The 21450-nt window shown below is 36.3% G+C and overlaps 1 protein-coding gene across 9 annotated transcripts in view; it reads right to left on the reverse strand.

The window, feature by feature from the left end:
- The window catches only part of tenm4 (teneurin transmembrane protein 4), a 222951-nt gene extending 202775 nt beyond the window's left edge, over positions 1–20176 (reverse strand). For all 9 annotated transcript variants that reach the window (XM_088639075.1, XM_088639077.1, XM_088639074.1 and 6 more), the window contains exon 1: positions 19772–20176. The gene's annotated coding sequence lies outside the window, so the exon portion shown is untranslated. The remainder of the gene's footprint in view (positions 1–19771) is intronic.
- Between the last annotated feature and the right edge of the window lie 1274 nt (positions 20177–21450).

The raw sequence follows: 21450 nt of genomic DNA on the forward strand, positions 1-21450 counted from the left end.
CTTTTAAAAATGTCTCCAAACTACTTTCACAAAATGAGAAGTACCACAGAATAGTATTTTCACTAAACAAAACAAAGTCTGAAGAGAGCAGTGATGATCTAAGCAAACCATAATTAAGTGACAGTGATGTCTATATAATTGAAGTACATTAGCAGAATAATAATAACTATGCAGCAGGACAATCACATTTATTTTCCTTTTGGGATCAGAGCATTTTGCAGCATCGCATTTTCTGGTTTGAAAGCATCTAATGAAGTTCCTGTGTTACAGAAAACTGAACCAGGTTCCATCCATTTTGGTTTGTGTAGAAAACCAACTACCCCAGACTTATCGTACTGCTAATATAACAATATCTACTTAGTCAGGACTTCCTTGGCCACACACTTTTTGTTTAAAACTGCTAAACTAAAGGCACTGTAGGATGCCTTTTGACTGATATGATTTGAATTCATAATATTGAATCATGATATGGACATAACCCATATCGTATCCATATCAAGTTCCAAACAGGTTTAAGCATTGATGAAACCTTCCAAATTTCAATACAATCAATTTATTACAATGCTCGCCTTGGATTTTACTTTGTCACCTTTTTAATACCTCTCAATACATGAAATAGTATTTGCCCTAGTATGATATCTTCAAAGATTGAATTTAATTGGTAAAGGTGTTTTTGCTCAGAAGCAAGTTGTGGTACAGGATATTTATCAACACAACACAGGGTGGTCAAGTGGGCACACCGGGCTTATACAGAACACCTATGTTGTTGTATTGAATTTATAGCACAACAAAAATACCACATACCTACATCCAGATGTGGAGTTACTTGGCCAAAACGTTTTTGAGCAAGAGCCCTTTGAATGATATAATGAATGATGATGTTGAAATAACAGAAATAAGTTTGTGGTCTACTGAAGGGTGTAAAAATAATCATGGAAACAATCATTCTAGTCACTAAGGAGAAGGTTTCAAAAGGGTTTTGAATACACAGCCGAGGCCAACTTCTTAGTAAATTATCTCTCCAAGTAATCCGATTACTATGAAGTAGTCCGGCTGTCTGGTCTTCAAATGCGCAGATTCAAAAATGGAGAAAAAAATCCTTACAATCATTATAGGTTTCTACTTTTACTTGGAAGTCTAATAATGTAATTAAAGATGTACACTGTATCTGCATAAATATGATCTTCTAATCAATCAGATGAAAGATAAGATTGGTTTATTTAACCACAATCATTTTAGAATCCACAGAAAGCACCGTTTCATGTTGTTTCAAGATGGTATCTTTATCTGATAATGAAAAATGTAAAATAATCTTTGTATTCTCAAAAGCGAAACCCTATTTTCCAGTTGTACACATTATAGATACATATGACACAATATTAAATTATGACACATTACACTATGAAATTGTTGTAGTCACAGCATAAATGAGATCAGCCTTTTCGCTTACTAGGCCTGTTTCTGTAGTACCTCCAACGTCCTTTCAACAACAGATCTGAAAATCCAGTCCTAGACTGCCACATGGCCTTCAGAGTGTCATGTTAGAGCTCCCTCCTGGTTAAGTTCATTGAACTGGCAGATTATGTAGACATCTGCAATATTTTTTAGGGGCCCTACAGAGCATAATTTAAGTTATACTACTGGTTCAAGGCTGTAACTGTAAAACCGTTGTAGGAAACAGTCCAAAAGTTTAATAAGTACACATGTGTAAATTTTCCTTTATGTGGAGTACTTCAACAGTGAGATACATCTCCACACTTTGCTGTTACCTGTTTTTAAGATGAAAACTGGGAAAGAGCAATTGGAGTAAATAGGGTACCGATGTCGTATTTTGTGTGGAGATGGGGTTAACATCAGGAGGCAAAGTGGTTTTTCTAGATCCACTAAAAGCTTTTTACATCTCCATGCCTAGCTCTATTATAGCTTTGCTTAGCCTTCTACTCCAAAATCAGATCAGGTTCAGAGAAACGCATATGGTGCAGCACATTGCCATTATCGCAAATAAAATTATGCTTCTTGATGTAAGCATACAAAATCATTAATGGCCAAACACCACAATAACAGACAAATCTGTCTTCAACCTGGAGAAAAAGAAAACGTTAAATGTATGCAATTATCCTTCTCAATAGTGTTATTCTTAACCTTCCTGACATAATGGCTCTTTGACATTTAAATAAAAACCATAGATGTACTGTCCCATCAACTGTAATTCACTAGAGCTTAATTATCTGCAAATTAAGTGAGGCAGCTGTCGTTTCACCTTCTTGCATAAGATCACCCTGCATATGATGAAATACCAAATGGGAGGTACATCTTCTGGGAAAAGCTACACATGTAGAAAATTCCAAAGCCTGTTTGTTAGTTTGATAGGAGTACTACACGTGATGCCTGTCATAGGATGTGAAAGCATAATGTAAAGTTTGCTCGTCATTAGGACGACATTTCTGTGTTCATGTCAGTCCTTCCTCTTGTTTTATTGCTTAGGCCAAAATGCTTAGTTCGTACTGCTTTCCTCGCAATATGAGGAAATATCATGGGACCGTATAGTTCAAGCTGTCAACATGGGGCTTCACTTAAGAACTCTGCCACTTTGCTGTTGTTTTAGCAATAGAGTGCTTGAGGTTTTAAGTATTTGCATAAAAAGCTATAGCTTCTAAACCATCAAGTAATAGTCTACCTCAAAAGGGATGAATGTGAATACTGAGGACATACTGGTATTGATGATTCAATTAATTTCTAAAGTAATTTTTACAGGATTAAGATGACTGCTTACAAAAGCAAAGCTTTGTAAAGTGTGAAAACAGGTACTGCTTTTACATTCCAAGGGCAATCACAGCAGAATCACAGACAGTTTTTGCTAGACGTGTACACCACCTGTAATTAGTAATTAAAACTGTATGCAAGACCACCGTTGCACTGAAGGTGAGATATTATTTCTGAACATTATCTAACCCAAATGGTTCAAAATCTGTAACCCATAAGTTAATGCTCATGAAATCCTTGAGGTCTCCACTATATCTTGTGCAGATGTCTTGGTTCATTTTTCTACCATGTAAATACTCATGTCTCAAATCTTGTACCATGTACATCACAGGGTCTGTTCACAAAGCACGCACTGTTGCCAGCCCAGGACAGGAAATATGAGCCCTAGCATCTAGGTTTGACAGAACCGGGTGGGTTAAAAGTTTCAGCAAAAAGAGATCAAATAAATGTCTTTTAGGGCTGATGGATGAATGGAGAAAGGTTTCTAAAAATCAATAAAATACAGAATCCCTCATTCAACACGTCCATTAGACATGAAAAAAGAAAAAATAAATAAATACCAGTGTGAACTAAAACACTATGGCAAAGCTTATGGAATGACAGGAAACTGACTCTTTCCATTGTCTCCCTCATACATAACTCTGCAGCTTCTTGTAAGAATGATACATTTGCTGCATAGGCTGAAATCCTCCAGATTTCCCAGGCTCGCTCTTTGATGGTGACATTTGTCATTGTGAATGGAAAATACCTTGGGCTGTTACATTCAGAAGCAACATTTCATAAAATATTCAAAAAGAGAAGCACCCCCACCACAACAAGGTAGAGACTGACGTTGTCTAATGACACCGAAGATATCCGAGGTTAAGCAATGTTTATCCTCACACATTTATTATTTTTAATATATACATAAAGCAGCCACAAGAAAATGTCCCCCTCACACACACTGTAATAAAACAGGCTTGGGCATCTGGGTCAGGACCTTTGCAACACAAGGTCAAAATTGCAAACACTGCTGTGTTTATGTGTGTTCTGCTTTGTGCTTGGTATCTCTGTGTTAAAGTGTTTATTTTAATAGGGCAGAGCTCTGTAGAGGTGTGAAAATGTATTACAGCACCCCACTGCTTCTGTAGGTTTAATTTGTTACAGCAACACACAGTAAGTTGAACACCCTGGGAAGAAAATGTCAAAACTGCCAATTTACTGTCTAATTTAATTGATGCCTTTAATGTGTCACACATGCAATTAATTTAAAACAGTAAGTGGAAAAAGAACGTGGCCACAAATTGCGCAATTTCTGCACAGTTTCTGAAGCCTGGAGATCTGCTTCATGCTGTTGAACCTGGGAGGATAATAAGCAGACAACAATCCATACCTTTACGTTTGACTTTTGTGTATGTATGGACATAGCTCAATAATCAACAAATCTCTGAGTGTTCTAATAAAATCCCTCTGTATTAACAATAGTATAAAAGGACAAGGCATGAGTTTTTGCTTAGATACTCCAGTATCAAAATGTAACCATCATCTGGTAACACCTGGGTAGCTTACAAGACATTTTAAGGATGTTAAACTTGTGTGAGTAGCTAATTCAGTTGTCTTAAAACTTTTGTCCTGCAGTTATTGTTCATCTGAACACTGCAGGAAACTTCTCTGTCTTCAAATGTAATAAATTAGATGATACAGCAAAATGGGTGCCGATTTCCTCAGGGCACCCCTTAGTCTAATTTTCTTTCTGATCAAAAGTTTTACTCATATTAATAGAAGAGGCAACATAAAATCAGCAAGCGCAGGATCTAATGCATTTTTTACTAGTCCAAGACTGAATCCATATTTCCAAACCAGGCAGGCTTTAATTAATATTTTAAACCTTCTCCTTCTGCATGGATTATCATTGTTCCTTCTTGTCTTGAATGTGCAGCTTAAAATAGATGAAAACCTACAGTCAAGAATTGTTTTATTTTCTTGCTGTGTACCAAGCCTGGGTTTTAGCATTAACTCAGTTGCCCTAATATGATGCGTATGGTCATCTTTTGTGGATAAGTAAACATGGAGAACCTGTTCAAAAATGAATAAGCATTTTTAATAGAAAAACATTCTCCAAAAAAACATGACGGCTGCTAATCAGCGAGATTGCAGGGAAGAAAAACAAACCTTCTCTGAAAGGTTTGAAATATCACAACGTGTAAAACATGAATTTTAAAAGAACATTAGTATGCCCTGTGAAAGCAAATCTACAGAAATTAAGGTATCTTCCAGCTATTTATTCCTTCTCTTTAGAATAAAGGAGTGTAACTTTCAACTGCAAGTTTCTATTGTGCTAATAAGTAAAATACAAATAAAATGGTTTTGCACTAGTATAATTTAAAAATATTCTAATTTCTCAAATGCATGAGCACTTCACCATTTGGAGCACTGTCAGACCATTTAAAAATCACCAAAGCTTCAAAAAATTAAGTTATGTTTTTAACGATTCTTAGAGTCACCTTGACTCTTGTATATTTAAAGATTTGTAGATGTATTCCAAGATTTCTTCAGCATCTGGAAATTCAAAATCAATATATGTGTTCAATAGCGTGACTTAACCCCCCACCCAGATTCTTGCAAATTAAAAAAAGGTAGCTTGCTATAACAAAAATTCAAAAACAAGTCTGAATATTAAAAACTGTCTGCTGACAGTGCTAAAAAAATGTGAAGTATTGTATCCCTCAAATACCCTGCGCTTCAAATTAATTTCATTTTACTTTCAACTTGCTTAAGGCACTGCAAGGTCTTCCCCTTCAGGGATGAGAAGAGTTTTTGTCCTCTCAACCACAGAGAAGGTCAACTGTGTTCTCCTGATACAGCCTTAATTAGGATATTTTTGATAACACAAGGTGAAAATCATGCAACAGATTACTAGGATGATAGTTTTACCCACTGATGTTTAATATACACAAGTGCAAAACATTACATGCAAAACAAACTACAGATACAAAATGGGAAACACTGAGCTTGAAGAAGCTGCTTACGCTATGAAAGTCTTGTTTATACTATAGATATATAACATGAAACATTAAGGTGACTTTGTGTTATAAGTTACAGTACCTTTTTTAAACAAACAGCAATTGGTTGGTGTTAATATTTCATGACTAGAGTTCTATGATGCTTTCTGTGCAAGAACCAGGCTTAAATAAAAGCTCAATTGAAAACATAAATGATACAAATGTGATATTTAAAATAAACTTCATTCCAAGAAAGCAACATACCTAACTGGACAAAAAACATTTTACTCTCAAATGGAATTTTCTCCAATGTTTCAAAGAAAGGATTGAAAAGCTGTCTGTTTCAATCCATGTTTACACTGTAATACAATGGCAATCAGAATAGGGTATCCATACTGTATATAATCTGTAAAACCTTCTCTAACAACAATCCTGAACCTAAAAGCATGTCGTTCAAACTCAATGCTGACATATTACATTTAGAAATTCTATATTGTATTATGATGCTATGGACATACTTTCATTAGCTCTTTAAAGTAAATTAAACACACAGGGAAGACACACATATAGTCCCTAAAAATGACTCTTCCTTCAAGTGCAGGTCACACATCCATTAAAAACAGTGGGTCTAATACAAAATGTGGAAAAGGAAATGCTTTATTTTCTTCTGGGAGAGTTTTTGCCCCTAGCAAACAGTCGCTTGACAGCTTTCACAGTGTTCAAAGGCCTTCAGTAATTTTTTTCAGCATCAATGTCAAACTGAAGGAAACTGCCTTCTATTGTGTGACTTTAAGCAATCAGCTGTCATTTCTTGTTAAAGCACTGCCCATCCACACTCCCGGAGAACTTTACAGTTCCAGGCCCTTTATGCCAAAGTGTTGTAAAGCATTCTCATTGAGTAATACTAACAGCAACTGAAACTTCAAAGAACTTGTAAATCAATGCAAACTAAAACCCAACAGGGTTGTGTTTTATGAACCAGAGTTCAAAGAAATTAAATCAGATTTAAACTCAACATTGTTGATATAATGAATCTACAAGTGATACCAAAAGGAACTGCTTTCAAGTTCCTTGATTTGGCTTTTTACAAATCATCTACAATCAGGAAACAGATTACATGCCATTTACAAAAGGTGGAGCAGTATATGAACTGCACATTTTCTTTTCAATTCAATTGCTATCTAAATATCAATAATGTGTCTTCTGGTTTTCTAGGGTACTATATAATGCCTCACAAAGTCCCAACCAACTGCGACGCAGGTTTTCTGGTATTTTCAGACTGTAAAACCTATTTAAATATATTTAAAGACAAATGTTTTCAACAATATTCTTGTGACGTCCTAGTATACAATCACTGTTTTAGGAACCATTATCAATTATCGAATGCTAAAACTTTCTGCCTACTCTCCTTCACAACGGACAGAGTTCTGGTTCATGCAAGACAACAAATACAGACTCACTGTTAACTTTGTAAAAACCACTGAATCTGAAATGTGTAAGGTAAGTAGTGGAGGAGGGGCTTCTGTGTACAATACTATACCTTTGATAAAGTAGAGTACCACAACTGTACTGGGTCATCAATGTATAGGAACTGGAAGAACATGAACTTCCCAGCTTTTCACTTCTGATATCAGGTAGCAAATCACAACAGTTCCCCATTCCTCCAGCTTTCTATAAATCACTGACTGACAGACTGCAGCTTCAACAAAACATAGTGCTTCAGGGCACCACATACATTTGCTTTTTATTTACTGATTGCTGCTGTTAATGGCTTCCATGTTGAGACGGTGAAGAGAGGAGGTAAGAGGTTTGTTGGCAGGTTAATAAATTAACAGCCAAATCTGACATAATGATTTATCTGATCAGGCATTGCGACTGAGCTTAGACATGGTCTGTCTGCTACTAACTTTGCAAACATTTTTAGCTACTGAAATACTTGAAATAAAATCCTAAATATATATTTAGAAAATATTTCTGCAGCACAGACCCTTTTGAATCTCATGAAAAGACCCATTTTAATTTTGTATATTCTTTCAGAACCATGATTTTATTTTCAGTAGCAGCCAAGGTGTTAAGAGTTAGCATAAAGTGTAAACAAACAGCTATAGAATGATATGACAGATAGTCAGCTGTTCTGATATTTGATATACCCAGATGCAACAGAAAGAAAAGCAAACATCAAACATTTAACTCTGAAAATACGAAAATGACTTGCTTCTGCAGGTGTAAATTTATCACATTTGAATAACTTGTAAAACAAAGACTGTTGCTCCAGTGTGAAAACAGAACATAACATACAACAACGCACAGACATGCAAATTATGTGATTTATTTAGACAGAAAGTTGTCATATGTGCTTTCAGGGTAACCTCAGATGTGTTCAAACCTATTCTCTGCAATCTCTGCATTGTTACACCTTCAAACTGTGTAAATTAAAGAAAAAAAACTATTAACAGTTTGTGGATTTGACATGATTTACAAAGTGGATATTGATTCCTTAGAAGTATAGATTAGCTTGTTAATGGGAGGAGGGGTAACTTTGTTGATTTCTGTATGATACTGGTAATACTATAGTTTGGAATGTAATCTTCATCCACTCTGAAAGTGATGGACTAGCACCCTATTCTATTTCAATTTCCTGACTATAGAAACCACAACTTTGGAGCAAAAGGATTTGAGACACATTGAAAATGTAAAGCATAAAACTCACACAAAACAGATCTCTGAATAATGTGCCAATATGAATGTAATCCCCAAAGTTCAAGGTCACTGTCATTATACTCATACACAGGTATAATCACATCACTTTTAAGAAAATTGTTCAAAACTAATCATATTACAGTATATCCAGGGTGTCTACTTAAGGGGAACAACTACAATTCCATCATCATACAGACATTTGTCTATTAAGCATCATATGAAAAAAGTAGAGATTCTTATGAAGAAAAACTCTGACTAATGATGCCTAGAATTAACTTGAGACATCTCTTACAGGTTTTGAAAAACAAAACATTAGCATCAGACAGGCAATTTGCTCAGCTCAGTTTAAACAATCAGAGCCCAGTAATGTATTTTAACAGTAATTATTAAGCAGAGAAAACACCACTTAATTCTTCTCAGTAAACAGAACTGGGTGTGAATACTGTTTCACACTTCCTTGGGTTAGCTTGATTTGAACCATAGTTATTTCAAATAAGTGCACTAATTTCTAAACACAAACTGCGTACTTGTTCATTTTAATTTCCTGCTGAATCCAGTGACCTATGGCTTAATATTAACCAAGTCAAGTCAAGTTACTTGCCCATTATATTATCATCACTTACTGTAACAAAACTAATTGACTGTAATTTAATACATACAAGAAACTCAGGGATTAAACCATGTTAAGGCCTTAAGCAGTAATACCTCTGGTAAATTAAAAATCCTTTCAGGCGGCCTTTGAGATAAGGGATGTCATGTGTCGATGATTAGTTTTCAAAGTGCTTGGTACTCATGACACTTTGTACAGATGTGAACAGAGACCTCTAATAAATGAAGAGAGCTTCAAATCCATGAGATAATATGTTGGAGGTTTAAGAAAGAAAAAGACAAAGAAAATTAGACCCTTGAGATTACACTTTTGACTTTTCTGTTGGTTTTATTTCCCCATCTTTTCAAAATGACTATTTATTAATGAGAAACTCTCTCAGTAGGGATATTAGCAATGAAGATAACACCTCTACCGTTCTCTAGTGATTCCTTGTATACAGTCATCCCTCAGTTTACAAACTTAACTCGTATACTGAAAACAGTTTCCAACTCATATTTGACACCCCCAAAATTAGGACACCAGCTGATAATAAACACACAGTGAAATCATATTAACCAATTAGGGTTAATAATTACTCTGCTGGATAACTTTACTTATTTGTGCAGGTGAGTTCAGGCTGAGCCTGAGTTAGTGGTTAAGAGCTCATCTCACCCAGTCCCCTGCAAAAAAATGATGTCATCTTTCTTAAGAGATCCAACTGACAGTGGAGTGACTGTCATGAGAGCTGTGTAAAATTAAAGTTTAGGGACACAGTACAAAACTGCACCAGTCTCAAGAGCCCCATGTTCAAGAGTTTGTGTTTCTGTTAACGCTGAACTATGACAAATAGTATTAACAATGCAGGGGTTTAAGACATTGCGAATGTAAATTATACCCTGTCTGCTGAAAAGGTATCTTTCAAATATTAAAATATATTAATTATAATAAAAAGCATTATTGGCAGACTGTAAACAGTTTTGGAAAACTCTCAATTTCACAAAGCTCTCCTGATAGTTGCTTCAATATCAACTGGACCCCTTAAGAAAGGTTATGTCGTTTTTGTAGGGGACTTCACGTTTGAATAAAAATAATTCTCACTTTTCAAGCTTTAATTTAATCCGTAAAATGTGGAAATAAAGAAGAAACCTCTTGTCGTCATAAGGCTATGCAGTTTCACAGCACCAACAGCAGATTCTGCCATGGTCTTTATCTTGTCCTTTTGCAAAAAAGATCTTACAGACGGTTAAAGAAACCAGCTTCATTGAAACACAATTGACTTTTGGTCACTAATCCTCATCCAGGCACTTCATTATTTCCATCTTCTGGGCCATGGATATTGCTTTTAATGCTTTCTCAGCACCACCTTGAGATTTTGCTATACGTTTTGGACCCGTGATATCAAGTGCACGTATATTGCATGATGAAATACAACCAAAGAGCTTGCTCGCACCTCAACACAATCTATACAAACAAGTATAAACACAACAAGCTGGTCGCCTCCTAGTACAATCAGAGCCTCTGGACATGTTCCTCCATGTTCAGTTTGCAGCCTTTGAAGAGGTTTAATTTGTTGCAGTAAAAATGTTGTTTGTATGTTTGTTTTTTGAGAAAAAAATATATACAGTATGTAGTGTTTTCATTGTAGCAGAAATTAGTAAACTGGGGTTTGTAAACTAGGGAATGACTATACTCTTAAAGTGGTGACCATTAGTAGCATATGACACTGAGTCAAACTTACAGATAGAGCTGGGCGATAATTCGATAACGATAATTATCGCGATATAATTTTCCACAATATAATTTTAACAAAAGTTCGATAAATGTTCGATATATATGTTTATGCTTTGCGCGAGTGCGCGTGCGTGTTGCAGACCGGGCAGCTAACAGATTTGTTTAATGTTTCTGCTGTTTGGCAAGTGTTGTGTTCTTAAAATAAAAAGTTGTTTAATTTACCAATTAACTGTCTGGTTTCTTCAACTTTCACTCAGGAGAAAAAATCTGCCTTTAAACTTGAAAGAAATAATGATTTGACACTTATTGTGATAATTATCGATATCGACTGATATGAAATTTTTTATCATGATAATGTTTTTGGCCATATCGCCCAGCCCTACTTACAGACCGACAATAACTAAGGTGACTTCATTCAGGCTTCAAATATTTTTCTTCACAACATCCATCCATATAGATTCTGGACCAGTGGGTTGTGGATTCAAATCTTGCTGGTGTTGTAACCTTGAGATAATTCATGAAGATTGATCCAGTAAATGCCCTGATATACAGGTCATCACTGTAGATTAGATTTTTTTTAATCGACTTTATCCGGTTAATGAAAGAAAATAAGTTATATTTCTAGTCAAGACTCAGTCGGCAGTATCCATTTGCTTATACACTTTTTAAAGGGAGTAGTTTAAAACATTTTACTCCTGCACAATTTCATATCTGTACATTCCATGAGATTTTATGTTGTTTTGCTACAATCACTTACCCAAGAATTTCAGCAAAAACACCTACAGAATATAACTTCTCAGAAGTAATATGAAGGAAGAGATGCTGGTTGTGTAACTTGTAAAAACCTTGAAGTGTATCCAGTTGACAGAAGCCCTGAATCAACCATTTTTCTTTAGCAACTATATATTTCTTGGCAAAAAGCTTTCACAAATCATTGCAAGAACTATTTGTCATAGGATAGGATATTTCAGTGCAAATACCCATAAGGTGAATGACAGTTACACTTGAAACATACTGTATATTAAAAAAAAATAATAACAGCAGTGTTATTATACTTTTCATATACAGTATAAAATGCTGTATCTAAAATTCTACGCCCATCGAACCTTCCTAAATTTCCCATTAATTTCATTACAGTAAACTCTCAGTTTAACGGGCTCATAGCAGGGAATGATGAATGCTCATTAAATCATGAGGGACATTTTTTCAGCCAGAAAACAAACCATTATATGAGAAAATACATACTACGTATCAATAAAGTCAATAAAAATTGATCCTTTTCCTTTTGACCATAAATATACAAGCTCTTTATTTCATGTGTCCTAAATATACTGTATCAAATTAACTGCATACGCAACACAACCAATACCCATTGTAAGCAATGGACCTACCCCTACAGGACACTATTGATATTCCTAAATTTTAAACCCTCTAAGTATTTATTCTTTCCTTTTATAATGTGTTCATTTTACGGACCTTTTGTTACTTATTCTTAGCATGTTAGTGTATTTTTTTAAATCGTTTTTTTTTAATTTGCTAAAGCATGCAAAACATAAACAACATTAATTGTAAACAATTCGATATTGTGGGGAAAGACGGTTGTTTCTGATTTTACAGACCAGACCGTTCTCTTTAAGCACATTTTGTCCATTAAATCCGAGGTGCATTAAAGAGAAGACTGTTAAACCGTTTACTGTAGTCATTTCTCATTCCCTACATGATTGGTTGTTGGTGGGTGGCTGCTGCTCTTCGGGTGTGGATGAACTAGACCCCTCCTATATGTATCACGGTTTGAAATCCTTCAGGATGAAGGAACTATATAAACGCAAGCAATTACTAATTATATTAGTCACTGTAAAACCCAGATGACTAAAGCTAATCCCTGGCTGTGCTCTGTTACTCAAGCCATACGATAATGACAATACATTTTACATAATAACAATAATCAAGGATTAGCACATATGAAAGAACTAAAGAGATATGCAAACCTTTTTTATTCAAGTGTGATTGATATGCTACTGTGCCATTTATGGTTTAAAATGAACAGCATATTGGCAAGCATATGTGGGAAGAGTAAATGGCTCCCACAAAGCCTCCCCACCCCTAGCATGTGGCACTGAGATATGGAGAAGACCATGTTATTTAATCTCACTTTCAGCTTTACAGTGGCTGATTGCACATAGTTTGCAGCATCTGCACCAAGCACATATCTAAAAGAAACCCAGCGGTAAAGTAATAAAATTGCAGCGGTAGCAAAGTGAACTGCATAGCACTTTTATGTTTTCTTGTAAAAGTCTTTGCAGTGTGACCCAGGGATTGGTTCAATAAAGCCTCACTGATTGCCTCTGTCTCATTTTCCAGGAGTCATAATGACTTTGCAGAAACCAGTTGAATAGCAATTATAAACCTTCAGCCCCACCTGTTCTGTTTGGGATATCTGCTTCCCACTCTGATGAAAAATAAGTTTGCTTTCAGACAGGCAAGATTCATGAAATAATTCTTAGTAATGACATTTTTAATACAGAAAACAATAAGGAATTTGCAAATTCTTACAAACTTATGAGAATGAGAACATAGCCTGTTTTCTTTCCATTCATATTGCATAGAAAATGTGCTTGATTCATTCCTCCATATTAATGAGCATTCATCTAAGGACCTAGCCAGGACTGGGATCAGTATCAAGTATCTTTCAAAAGGTCATAACAGAAAAAATAAAAAAGGTCACAACCTTCCTCCACTGTTTTTTCTTTTAAACTGCGCCAATATTGTTCTTATATTTTCTTCATCCATCCACTTCAGTTTGGTTTTCCAGCTGTAGAGCAATGACTCAAATGAATAAGTCATTACAAGACTGGATTTCATGCACTAAATATTTTCATGAAAGTTGGATTTCAGTTGAAAGAAATCGTTTCAGGAACGATTACGGATGGATCACAATACAGCTAGCCCAAAAGACAGTCTTATGAGGTCATTATTTTTCAATCAGTTGTTAAAATTGAGCTACTGTTCTCCTGCTGTGGGCAGGAGACTCACAGGGTGAGAAGACATGTGTAATACAATCCAGCAAGGATAGGCAACCAACTGCAGCCTCATGTGAGCAGCTGCTAAAGATTGTGCTACTACAGAGAGGAGTTCTGGAAATCTGAAAGGTAAATTTCTGCACAATTACGACGATAACCTCCCTTGAACTGTATCTCTAACCCAACAGGGGTCTGTAATGGCACTGCACAAGAATAAGTCCATTCATTTGTCTGCTGATGCTCAGAGCTATCAAAGACAAGTAGAGGATGAAATCAGCATATATAATTTCTCCTCTGCAGGTTCAGATGCAAAGGTTTCCATTTAATCATGATTACCATTTTCTTTCAGCCTTCAGCACGGAGGATGAATAGGTACAAAGGCGGAGAAGGAAGAGAGGTGAGGTCTTAAATAGCACAGGCACTCAGGCCTTAAGTGGAATGTTAAAGAGAAACAGGATCAGGGTGTGTGCATTCCATTGAACCTGCTTTGCTTCTGCAGTGCCTGTTGACCACAGCTCCTTCGCAGAAGAGGAAACCTAGTAGGGCTTACACCACATAACACTATTCATTACAATTTATTCATTGCATCAGTTACATGAAAAACAGCTGAGAACATAGAGTATTTTTTTCCATTTACTCTCACCTCTCCTTAAAATATCGACTAGAAATTGAGAGGATGAACTTGCCAAATTGCGGATTTCCATTTACAATTCATTAACTCGCACAACTTGCTAGATTTTGAATCCCAACTCATGTGGCACTGATATATGGAGAAGACCATAGGATTACACGCTCTGCTCTGTCAGTTGAATACTGTAACAGGTACATTAGAGCCAGCGGAACACAAATCTATTTGCAAAATTAGTTTTCTAATGTCAGCTAAATCCATACCACGCTCCAAACTGTTACCATAAATTTATGGGAAGGAGAGGAATTCAATGCAGTACACATAACGAATTATGCATATCAGAAGGGCTGTATCAAAAAACTTAAAATAATGCCTAATCAACTGAAAACCAGACATGTTTAGATGAGGTTCCTGGTATGATTACTTTTTAAAAGATATCCTTTAAAAGATCTTCAAGAACTAGCTTTTTTTTTTTACACTGGAGCCTTGAAAACCATCAGGGATCAGCAGAAAACCCTAAGCGCTAACAGTCTGCCTTATGAAGCTGAAAAAACATTGTATATGAGATGCAACAACCTCTGAGTTTCAAACTTTGATATGCGAGAATGACACCTTACCATGGGTGCTTAAATAAAGCATGTGTTTCCAGTTGAGTGTAATATTTGACACCTTGGTCACAGCTGGGATGAACACTGCTGTAGTAATCTGAAAACACTCACAGCAACCCAAGTCTAAGGACACACACAAATGAACGATATCCTGTCAATCAGATTCTGTAAGAACAGATGTGTTCAATGAGAAGGATTCTAAACCTCCAGGAATAAAGGACTATCACGGACACAGAAACAAAGTTGAAATCAAATACAACATGTTGATCTCAACGTTTTCCTCTATGTCTAGTGGAGTCTGTTTTCAATAAATTTTGAAGAGCCAGGTTTATAAGCTCTGCGATACATAAAAATGAGAGCCAAACTTCACTGTAGATTTTGATTTTATCACTAGCTTCACTATTACAGTTTCTATTTTATGTATGGCAAAAGTAGGTCTTAAATGTCTTTTTGGAAGAAACATTGCATTTGTATGACTGGGGAAAATGATTCCCATACTTTTACAAGAACACATTTGTATTAAGTTTTCTGGGGGGAAAGCAAAGTGGGCAGAACATAAGAAAGGTGCCAAACAAGAGAAGGCCATTTGGCCCATCTAACCCATAAATAGCTAATTTTTCCAGGGATTTTATCCAGCTGTTTCTTGTAATCGTATCATGGCTGAACTTAACTAAGTTACATTTTATCTGTCGGTCACATAAAATGAAGTCAACTAAAAGCTCCCACATTATTCTTTTTAAAATCCAATTTTATTTTCATTACATATCTAGAGTCACTACAACATCAAATGGCTCAATCTTTCCATCACACAATCTTTCTCGAGATCTGTAATTCTGTGATGTGGCTAAACAGTTTCATAGAACACTTCTGTAAATTAGATAACTGATAACAAAATTCTACTTTGGAATTGTTTCATTGGTTCAAATTTGCTTTTTGCAACCCCACCCTAAAACAAGAAAGCAAACATACAACCCCTGAGTGAGGTATTTGTGGAAACAAGCAGCACTCCATAAATGAAACGTGGGATTCCACCCCTAAGTTTATGATTCAGATCATAAAAAGATTGTTGTCTGTGCTCTTTCATGCATATCACTTGTGTTGTAGTACTCATCCTGTTGTGCACTGACAAGCTAGAGAATACAGAGCTATACTCAAAAAGGTCAAATTCAATGGAGACCAAACAACTTCAGACCCCTCCTATAACTGCCTCTGCAAAATTCTCAATACCCTCTGAGAGAGGCCTCTGTACTGCATTAGATTTAACCCCGGTTGTTTTCAAATGGGGGTTACAGTCTTCACTATAGCCCATTGGAGCACTTGCGAGTCCTATAATATACAAAGGATTCAAGCAAAGCACTCAGGGTGACTCAATGGAAGGGGGAATATCGCATTTGACTAAGAACCTACTAAAAAGGCAGATTTGCATGAACCTTTAGAATAGCTTTAGGATATTGTGACATGGGCCAGATTTCACTGCATTTCAAACAGATAGATGAGTGAGCATATGCAACTCCTAAACTTGCTTTTTAGACTTATTTTCCAACATGGCTACAGCCACTGCAATCTTTAAGGAACAAGATTTTCTGTTTTTCTTGACGTACAAGTACTTTGTACTCTAATAGCAAATCTTATAAAAAACCTTCCATTTTTTTTAAATAAAATATCGAGACAAAGGAGGTGCTAAATGCTTAATAACCAAAGAAAAAAAACTCCAGTATAACTTCTCTCCTTCTCTCCATTTAACATTCAAAGAAATCACCACTTTTATAACATCAAATTAAACATTTGCAGGGCAAAGTATTACCTTGACTGAACATATATAAAACTTCTTATGCATTCTCCATTTCACATTCACTTCATAGGGAAGAATTACCTTATCTCAACATATATACAGATACAATATAGATACATTTCACATGATATAAAAATGTCTTATGCATTCTCCATTTCACATTCACTTTGTAGTGAAGAATTACCTTATCTCAACATATAGACAGATACAATATAGATACATTTCACATGATATAAAAATGTCTTATGCATTATCCATTTCAGATGAAAACTGGATATGTTTTACTAGAATTTTATTGCTGTATCTGCCATGGAACCAACTATCCTTATGAAAGGACATGATTCACTCAATAAGCCTGGATACATGAGAACAATATTCAAGTCTGGAATGCGTCAGTAGCTGATTGCCCAGTTATTTAAACCTGAAAGGCTATTAGTGAATTACCACAGATCCGAAGAAAGAGCTCAAATATACATGTAGTTACCCTTCACAAGAAAAAGTCTTCTATGAGGGAAACTGGAAAAAGTCAATTATTCCCATAATATTCCCATGCATTAAGAGTCAAAAGCTACAAGGAAACAAATGGCAGCAATGCAAATAAATGCAGAGGAGGCAGGGAAAAGAAAACAACTAAAGTACAAGCTGTTGGTGGATGAAAGCACAAAGCTTATTGTTTCCTAACAAGCACTCACACACTTACTGGTAGTTTAAATTCCAGACCAGCATTTCGCCAAATCAAAGGAAATAGAGAAGTGACACGTTTGTCAAGCTTGTGAGGAAAATTGGAAACTGTCACAAATGATATGCACAAAACTTTCTTTCAACTCCAGGCGGAAACTGTGAGAAAAAAGTCAGGCGAGATATAGGCAGAGTTTGTCATGTATACAGTAAAACCTGAAGGAATATCAAAGTCTGGGTGCACAAACATAGATACATTTTAAAATTTTAACACATAAAAACAAAATTTAAGTATATTAGTACGCCATTTGAAACTACAGTATAATTTGGTGCTGTGGATTCATGTCAGAAAAGCAACCTGAGAGAGGGTAGAGTACCTTCCAGAAAGATTACGCCCTTACAAACTCCTTAAGATATAAAATAATACGATTTTACAAATGGTGAACTAACGTCCCCAGCTGTTTGAACTTAACTACAGTAAAATCTTACCAGGAAACTGGTAATGAAGATGAAAATGAAATTAATACAGATCAGAGCAGAATGTTTTTTTTAATAAAAAAAAGTTTGTCAGGATTCTCGAGGTATGTGCAACTTCGATTGCAATGACTAGGTGGAGGAAAGGAGGGATGGTTGAGAAAATTAGCAGAAAAGCAAGGTGAAAAAGAAACGTCAGCTAGTTCTTAGGAAATAAAACAATTGACAAATTTATTCACAAATATTTTCTAGGTGGCACATAACTTTGGCCCACCAGGAAGACAATACAGGTATTAACCTCAAAAGCCCGGATACACACTGTAAAAAAGAGAAAAGGAGATAACACATCCACTCATTAACTTTTTAAAACAAACAGGTGCGTCGTTTTATTGATTTCTAAATAATCCAACTCGGTTTTCGTTGGATTAGTCAATTGCTAACAGAGCAGCAATTCCCTGCTTCCCGAACCACTCACTGGAGTGCCACAATTTAAGCAAGCCAAAGACAGTGCAACAGCCCACCAATACAAATGAATTCAGTTGCACCAGCGAGAGTGTAAAGTCTATCTGCCTTTTAAAATGGGTCTCATCATTGTGTATTACGCTCACAAACGTTTTACAAAAATACAGTACCAGTAGAAGACTACTCCAATTAAATGATCCGCTTGAAATGTACTAGGTTATGCACATGTAATGCTAATGTACAACAATTTTCCATTTCTAAACTATTGCGGTATATTGTAACAATATAGCAGTAGTACCGTTTATTTAAAAATAACTGACTCGTACAACTGAGATACAATTAAGACCCAGCATTATAACTAATCTTGTTTGATAAAACAATCCGATCTTTTTATTGCCCGCTATATCTTAATCTATTTTGTAACTTGATTTGTAACTAATGATTTCAACGCTACACTCCTATTCTGATATGGAGAGCTGGTGTCAGCTTTAAAACATGCCGAAGAGGTAACACATACAAATACCTAAGATTCAGAGAGAAAGAGTAAGAAAACTTTCGACTAAGCCTACGACTTCTTTTTGATTTTCTATTCCCTTTTGAAAAAGGTACAACAGCAACCAGGCGACCAAAGCCACTATGTAAAACGGGAAGCTTTTAAGAACATTTACTACGAATCAAAATGCAAAATAAGAACAAAGAAATGCGATTAAACCTAATACACACGTCGAAATGAAACATGGCATTAAATACTGATCACTAAACTTTAATTACTCTAATAAAAACAGTCTGAGAGGGAAAGATCACCTTATTTCAACCATGGAGTGTAATTCTACGTCTCGTGATTTTCAATTTTATCCGACTGTGTAATTTCAGTAGAAAATTGTGTACTCAAATGAGACCTGTCCTGAAAACCGCATGATTCAACACATAAAAACGGAATACCGTCCCATAAATCGCCGTTTGACAAACTCGAAGCAAGCCTGCGAGACTTGCCTATGTCGAGAGATGTGTCCGCATTTGCCTTCGCAAGACCTCTGCCTACTCTAGAAATCCCTCCGATGTTCCAAACTGTTCAAATAAGCCCGAAAAGACAGGTAGGAAAGGTGGAGAATTAGGATACATACAGCAAAAGCCTCCGACACTGCACACCACAGTGTAGATAGAAGTCGCACTCCGGTTACAGAGAGAAAGGCAATATCTGCATGGATGTGGTTATGAATCGTGTTGAGTAGTGTACATGCTACAGCAAGCTGAACGCAAACATCTGCAGCGTGATGCTTGTATGCTACCTTTTTTTAGGAACATAAGCACTTTTTTCCCCCCTCTTACAGAATCACAAGCTTACCATTCTGAAGGCTTATCCAGCGTGTATCCTTGGTGTTGAAGAGTTCGCAATATCTCACACAAGCACCGCCACTATTTCCTATTTTTATGTCTTTTCTCTCGGCTGCAGCGCGTTTAAGACATGGGCTCTCTCATCATTTGCTTGTTAGAAAAACGCAAAGACGCAGGAACAGCAGCAGGGGGATTCAAACGGAATCCTATCTCCTTCAGCCGGCCACAAGATGAATAAAAATGCACAGGATGGCCTGGGTTCTCATCACACATCAGGTCGTTTTCGGTTTTGTCCAAAGAGCCCCCAATTTGCAATGCTGAATCCAAATGCTTGATGCTTCAGTAAGCACACATACAGTACACACACACCGACTGTCTGAATGGGGAGGCAGGGAGCCAGCACAGTGAGTGCCTAGGCATGACAGCCTGCACACATGCATTGAGGACTGGCCTGTACCACTGAGGTGAGGGGGGTGTAGACCTCCTGCAGGTATCTTCTCAGTTTGTGTTTGGAAAGACTTGTTTGAAGCCCAAGAGTTTGCATCTTACTAAGGTGCTAGTGTAAAGCACCTTTACGTGTTGTGATTAGTGATAATTAAAAAAAAATCTCTTTATGAAAATAGCACGGGTCACGATGGGGAGCTGGTCCAGATTTATTTTAAAAGCCTATTGTTTTACAACTGCTTGGCGTTATTCACCAACGCATACGCCAATCACACGTTCCCAGCGGGGTTTCCTTCCACTCCTTTTACAATAATGCATCACTATATGAACTCGTGTATTTCTTATATATGTGGATGCTTGCTGCTTATTTGAATCGTACCGGTAGTATTGTCTCGTTAGTATTCCACAGGTCCTTGGCATTTCTTGTGCTGTATTGCGAGGTAATGGAATGTGAAATGCTTATTTTGACCCCTTTGAATTTTAAGGGAGAGAACCGTTGTTTATAAATTGCGAAGTTTAGGTATAGAGCATGTATACCACTACCTAAGCAGCAGAATCATACACGTATAAGTAAAAAAAAAAGCATACTACTCAATACACTTAGCGTCCATATCTAAGCGGTAGATTTTTTTTTCCTCTCTGCAGAATGCGTGTTTTCCGTGTTGTTGTTGACTTTCATGATGCAATCTATTGCACACACAGAAATGTGTACACCAGAAAAGTGGAATTCTCTCAGGGGATTTTCCAGCGTACCTTGCGAGCACCAACCTAATAGAAGTGCCTTCTAAACAGTCCTAAGTCTGAGTGCCATGGAAGAGTACGAAAGGTGTTATTGGAATACAACGTCAGACTTTGTTTTTAATGAAATAATGATATGCAAATCTGAAAAGCTCTGTATGCTTCTGTAGTCATTTATTAGGGGTCATACAATTCAAAATCAGTTCTGGTAAAATGCACTGATTGCTTTCCACAGATAAGATGACAAGAATATCCATAGCCGAAGACTGAACAAAGGAAATTTACGCCTGATTCATTGTTACGCTAAATTTGATCTGGAATTCAATAGTCATCAAACCGTTATCTTTACCAATGAGCTCTAGGCTGTATAATCCACACTTGTGCAACAAATACGCTCTAAAATAAGAAATCCGAGATGTTAATATTATGTCTTCTATTACTTACAGTATATATGGTACTTACTCATCCTCAGAGATTAATGTTGCTGCAGAACAAGCATAATACTAG

The sequence above is a fragment of the Lepisosteus platostomus genome, chromosome 7 (assembly GCF_059453375.1).
Source record: "Lepisosteus platostomus isolate fLepPlt1 chromosome 7, fLepPlt1.hap1, whole genome shotgun sequence".
NCBI classification, from domain to species: Eukaryota; Metazoa; Chordata; class Actinopteri; order Semionotiformes; family Lepisosteidae; genus Lepisosteus; species Lepisosteus platostomus.